Source organism: Chinchilla lanigera, unplaced genomic scaffold (assembly GCF_000276665.1).
Source record: "Chinchilla lanigera isolate Chin_1 unplaced genomic scaffold, ChiLan1.0 scaffold00114, whole genome shotgun sequence".
In the NCBI taxonomy this organism is placed as follows: domain Eukaryota; kingdom Metazoa; phylum Chordata; class Mammalia; order Rodentia; family Chinchillidae; genus Chinchilla; species Chinchilla lanigera.
The window spans coordinates 1,973,471-1,979,470 of NW_004955515.1; the positions used below are offsets into that span (position 1 = coordinate 1,973,471).

Sequence of the window (6,000 nt, forward strand, 5' to 3'; positions counted from 1 at the left end):
TGAAGTATGCAGACAGAAGGATATGCAGAAAGAGTAACCTGTATAACACAACTGAGATAGTATCTAATGTTTTGAGGTTGGTACTTCAGCTCTGATGTTTTATTTGGGAGCTACAGGGGCCCAGGAAACACTGCCCTGTCATCTTTGGACCAATTTGCATCACTTAAAGCCAAGTGAAGGGAGAAGGAAAAGTCCTGGTCAGCTTTGTACATATCAATATGTGGAAATAGGGTCAGGCTCAGCCAAAATGGAGACAATAGCTCCTCCTCCAAGGAGAGTTGCCCAGGTGGTCCTCCACATTTAGTATTGCTAAGTCATGTTTATGAACAAGAAACATTGAAAATGCTGGTAGACAGCATGGGGAAAATACTTGAAACATAGGCACAGGAATAGACTTCCTGAGTAGGACTCCAAAAGCACAGGAAATAATAGTAAAAACCAACAGATGGACTGCATAAAATTAAAATCTTCTACACAGCAAACAAAACAATAGTTAAGAGATAACTGAATGGGGGAAAACTTTGCTTACGACACTTCTCATACAGAATTGAGATCTAGAATAAAGAACTTAAAAGTCAGCTTTCATAAAATAATTAACCCAATTAAAAGTGGCAAATGAACATACTACTTATCAAAAGAAGCTCAAGTAGTCAAAAATACATGAAAAAGTGTTCTTCAACATTTCTAGCCACAAGAGAAATGCAAGTTACAATTACACCAAGATTCCATCTCTCCCCAGTGGGAATGATCATCATGAACACGAAAACCAATGAATGTTGACAAGGATGTTGGGAGAAAAAGGGACCCTCCTTGAGGCCATATTTATAAGTGAAATAAATCAGACCCACATGTGTAAACACCATATTGTCTCACTAGTGTAAGAGCCTGAAAGAGTGAATAAAATCTAGGAGGTACAATAGACATTGTGAAAGGGAAGGAAACTGCTCAAAAGGAAACAACTGGGCTGAGGAAAAAGAAAAAAGAAAGAAAGAAGGGAAAAAATACATATATATGTATACACAGGATAGCTAAGATAGTTGTACTACTGATTTCTATTGCTTTCTTGAAAGGAACAGTTAAGATTTAATTGTTTGATCAATCTTACCTGCCTATATTTGTTTATCTGAGTAACCAATTTGAAGATATCAATATGTAATACAATCACCATTGTTAATTACCTATCACCTTGTCTGAAATTCTGTATTGCTTGTATTGTTTTTGTGTTATTTTATAAATGTATATGTGTTTCCTAACATGTTTTTGTTCTTCTATCTTTAAAATTAAAAAATGTGGTATAGATACACAACAATGCATCTATATTGGTATAAAATACTATTCTACACAATGGTATAGAATATTATTCAGCTGTAAAGAATAAATTTGACTCATTTGAAGGAAATGGGTATAACTACAAATCATGCTAAGTGAAATTAGTCAGACTCAGAAAGTTAAATATCATGTGTTTCTCTTATCTTTCTTCTTATAGAAACCTAAAAAGCATAAATTAATTTAAAAAATAAATAAAATAAAAGAGAGATGACAGGAAACCAGGAAGTAGACATCTGGAAAAAAGGGAAGGAGATCATTAGGGATGACAAGAAAGGAAAAGTTTGGTGATGAGATTAAAATTGATTAAGATTATTAAACAAGTGTACCAATATTCCAAAATTAACCCCATCATCATGTAATATTAATGTGTGCTAATAGCATAAAATAAATCATGCTTAAAATAATGCATCATTGCCAGAGATATAGCTCAGCAGCACAGAGCCTGCCTGGCAAGCACAAGATCCTGAGTTTAATCCTTGGTACAAAATAATAATAATAATGATAATAATAATAATAATGCATCATTTATAGTAATATGCTATTCATGAGTTGTTAATAAAGTGACTGTACAAACTGAGATAGAGAAGTGTACTATAGTTCAGAAAATATGTTTTCCTGTTGCCTCACCCCCAACCTAACCCAGGAATGTACCTCATTGTCCGGTAAGCAGTGACTAAGTGACTTGCTTTGGCTTATTGGAATTTGAGTGGATGTAGAAATACCTGTCCAAGAAGAGAAGCAGATGACGTACTCACTGTATGTATTTATGCAGCATGAAACCAATGTTCCCTCAACAGTAGTTCCTCCTCCAGCCCAGAAATGCAGGAGAATCAACTCTCTGCAAACAGGTAGCATACAGTAGAACAGTCACAACCCACCTGCAAAAGAGGGAGTGATAAATAACAGACATGCTGATTGTTTCTTGGCACAGTGGGATGGGGAGTCATTTGTTGCCATAGCAAAAGCTCAGTAGTGCACTTACTTCTGTCTTCATTGCTGTCAGAGTCTGCTTTTTATTTTATGATCTGCAGTGGGCATCATATTTCCATCCACTAGCTGCAACCATAACAACACTGTCAGATGACCCCAGATATGAGCACTTTTAGAAATCTAGTGGCACCAAAACTTTGGCAAATCCAGTGGCACTGAAACTTATGGGTGCAAGTTAGTATTTTCCAGTGGATGCTAACATCCCAACCCTGGCATCGATGAATCAGTGAGTATAATCTTCACTTGGAGGTAAAAGGGAAGTACTGAATATATTTTAAAATAATCTGGCTTATCAAACTAGAAGTTCACTGGGAATTGGTTTTTCTTTTATGTTCTACTTTATCTTTCCAATTCTAAGGCAAAGGAAATATTCTAAAAAGATGCTTCCAAGCCTGTCCACAGGCTGCCTTCAAAAGACTTCTGCTACTGATCACTTGAATAAAGTGACCACATGTGACTTAACTGATTGATGATTTTCTAAATTATATATTTAATGTTCACCAAGCATAGTGGAGCATTTTGAATTAAAGAGTATAACATAAATCTTATCTCTTTATTCATTGCTGTCAACTATCACTTTGGCATCTACTTTTCATTTTATGATATTCAATTGTCAGTTCCATCAATTACATGCCACTGTTTATCCCAAATGTTATCATGAGCCACATATGGCTACTGAGAATTTTAAATGTGACTAGTCCAAATAGAGAGGGTCCCTTAGTGTAAAATAGATGCTAGATTTTGAAGGCTTCATATAAAAGTGTAAAATGTATCATTAATCTTATTTTGATTACATGCTGTAATAAAATATTTGTATATACTGGATTAAATGAAATACATTATTAAAATTAAGGGTTAGGGTTGTAGCTCAGTGGTAGAGCATGTGGTTGGCATGCATGAGGCCCTGGGTTCCATTCCCAGCACCACACACACATACACATACACACTTAGCTCCACCTACTGAGGTCAGAGAGAATAACAGGTAAGAACCACTGAAAGTCTTCCCTTCTCATTCAAACAAAGAAACCACTGGGAAAAATTGTTCCAACCAACTTTTGTGGAACTGAAAACCAAATATATTATAATTATCTATGAAGCCATTTCAGAAAATGGACATATCCTGATTTAAAACAACAATAGTAACTTTTGTGGCTTTTTAGCTTGCTTTGTTCTACTTCTTCCCAGCTAACAGCTTGTAATCATGTGAAAAACAGCCACCCAGCAGTCCCTGGAGGAGGCAGAATGGAACTTGACCAGTGGTGCTCATGAAGATTTTACCCACAAGATTTCTCTTTATCTGACCTGACCTGAAACTTACAAAGTACCCGTATCCTTTTCCCCAGCCAGGTTTATCTAAAATAATCAGACAGTTGTTCAATATCATGGCTGCTTAACAGTTGGGGCAAGCAATAAGCTAAACAAAGGGTATGAAAATAAGAAAGAGGGAGTAAGAAGTTCACATGATGCTCTAAAAATCTCAGGTATTTCTGCGAATTTAGGTCTCACATATACACAAGGTTGTGAGCATGCTCAGTTAGAAAGACCAGAAAAAAGCCCTGAGCATTTACTTCAGGAGGACCTGAGGCTCTGTGTCAGTCAGAAGGGAAGCCAAAGGCCCATTGTCACTGCCTGGAGGAGTGATGTAGAAGGCATGCCCTAACATGCACACACAGAGAACTCACCACAAAGCCTGGAAGACTCCTTGGTGTTTAATAGAATGTCTGCCCAATTATTAGTTGGCACATAAACTAATAGAACAGAGAATTCAGTGACCAAGCATGACAATGAAAATACATCATACAGAATTTGTTCTGAAAAGTCACTAAATGAAAAACAACAGCAACAAGAACAAAGAAAAGGAAAAATCTGACCTTTGGAACTTTTCACATAATATTATCTAAAAAGTGCAGTTTTCCAAAAAAAATAATAATACTGGATGGGAAACAAGAAAGTACAGTGGAGCACACCAGACAACTGGTATGTAGATCACCCTGTGTGATACTAAAAGTAGAAGTAGCACAGAGAGGTCCCCAGGCAGGTTGTGGGTGCTCCAAAAGAACAGAACAGAACCTTCTAATCCCCAGAAGTGCTCTAACTGCTCACTCCCTTTGTACAGAGTTAGGATCTCCGGGAGTGCCACCAGGAGCTGTTATTTTTTTAAAGGTTCTCTCACCAAGTCTCGGTTGGTAAACCAGCTCCCTTCTGTGGAGTCATCAGCAGCCTTGACAGCTCAAAAAGCCATACCATGTCATCTTCTGAGAAGCTTCTAGAATCCCTGGGATACTTGGCAACATTTAGAGCCTAGGGCCCAGCCAGTGCAAAACTTCTCAGGTAGCTATGATACACACGAAAGGTGATTCTACAGCCTGGGGTGGGGGAGGGCCCCTGGCCTGCAGAGTAGACCAGTGCACCCTGGTGGACAGGCTCCAAAGTTCTATGCTTCCACAGAGAGAAGCAAGCATTTCCAAGGAGGCAGAGCGCCCATGCAAGGGCTTTGCTTAGGATGGAGTTCTTCAAAGAAGAGAGTGTTTTCAGATTCCAACTCAGACACTCAAAGAGAACAGATCAAAGGCCAGTATATATTGGAACCATGGTAAAAGATACGGAGTTCCAAAGACAGATTCATGTCTACAGGAACTGATTGTTGAAGGATCATTAAGACCTTCTCCCATGTGGATCAAAATTATATCAGTGACTATTGCTGTAATCGGTGCTATTAAAGAAAAAGTTTTGTGAATGGGGAATATATTTCATCACGACAGTGGGGTAAATGTATGGTGCTCAGTATTGCATTCAGAAAATTGTGAAATTTTAGAAAATAAGAGATGGAAACAGTTCTACATGCCCTGTATAGGGGAATCAGCCTCATCCAGCAATCTAAAAGTGGAAGCGTATCTGCTGTGTTCATACCAATAGTAGTGAAGATTAATGAGAGATGTAAAACTTAATTAAGCAAAAGGATTACAGACCAATGGCAAGATGATGTGCTTCGAGTTTTAAAAACTAAAATTTAACAGAGATAGAGTTGGAAAACTGTTTTAAGTTTATCTACTTGTTTCCATATTTTCAAGTTGGCCACATACAAAATGCTATTAATTAACTATCCTCATTAAAAGGTGGCTGAAGCCCTCAAAACTAAAAATTCTAATAGCAACCAGAGAAAAACATACAGGGCATGGCTCATAAAACCTAAACTTAAGCAAGAATTCTCCCATCCTTTCCTTACACCTTACATTTCCACCATGCTGAGACACTGCTCAGCTTTATTCTTGTGTCACCTGCAGACAAGTAGCAGCTCACAAATCTCTACAACGTTCTTCACCTGCAAATCTTCAAAGTATGCACGCTCTACTGCGACAGAAAATAAAAACAAGATGACTTGAGTGCTCTGAGCATCCAATTAAAAGATAAACGTTCCCTGGATGGCCTATGGTTTCCATTATGGATGAGATGGACACTCAGAAGCATAAATGGAAAAATAAATAGGGGCATAGGAAATATGCTATAGAAAATAAGAACCAATCTTGCCCACATATGAAAAACCAATAACAAAGATGCCATACCTTGCTGACCATGTTACAGGGCACTGCTGTTTAGTATTGGCTGAACACTTGCTGTGGAAACACCAAGAGACATTGGATGTCATCTCAGAATCAGTTGAAAATCAGCTAGGGAAACTAC

The 6,000-nt window shown here is 37.8% G+C and overlaps 1 long non-coding RNA gene across 1 annotated transcript in view; it reads right to left on the minus strand.

Moving 5' to 3' along the window:
• LOC102014816 overlaps nucleotides 1-4,559 on the minus strand; it is a 92,789-nt gene extending 88,230 nt beyond the window's left edge. Inside the window, exons 1-2 of the long non-coding RNA XR_264520.2 lie at nucleotides 4,493-4,559; nucleotides 2,085-2,207 (exon numbers count right to left, since the gene is read on the minus strand). This is a non-coding gene — a long non-coding RNA (uncharacterized LOC102014816). The remainder of the gene's footprint in view (nucleotides 1-2,084; nucleotides 2,208-4,492) is intronic.
• Between the last annotated feature and the right edge of the window lie 1,441 nt (nucleotides 4,560-6,000).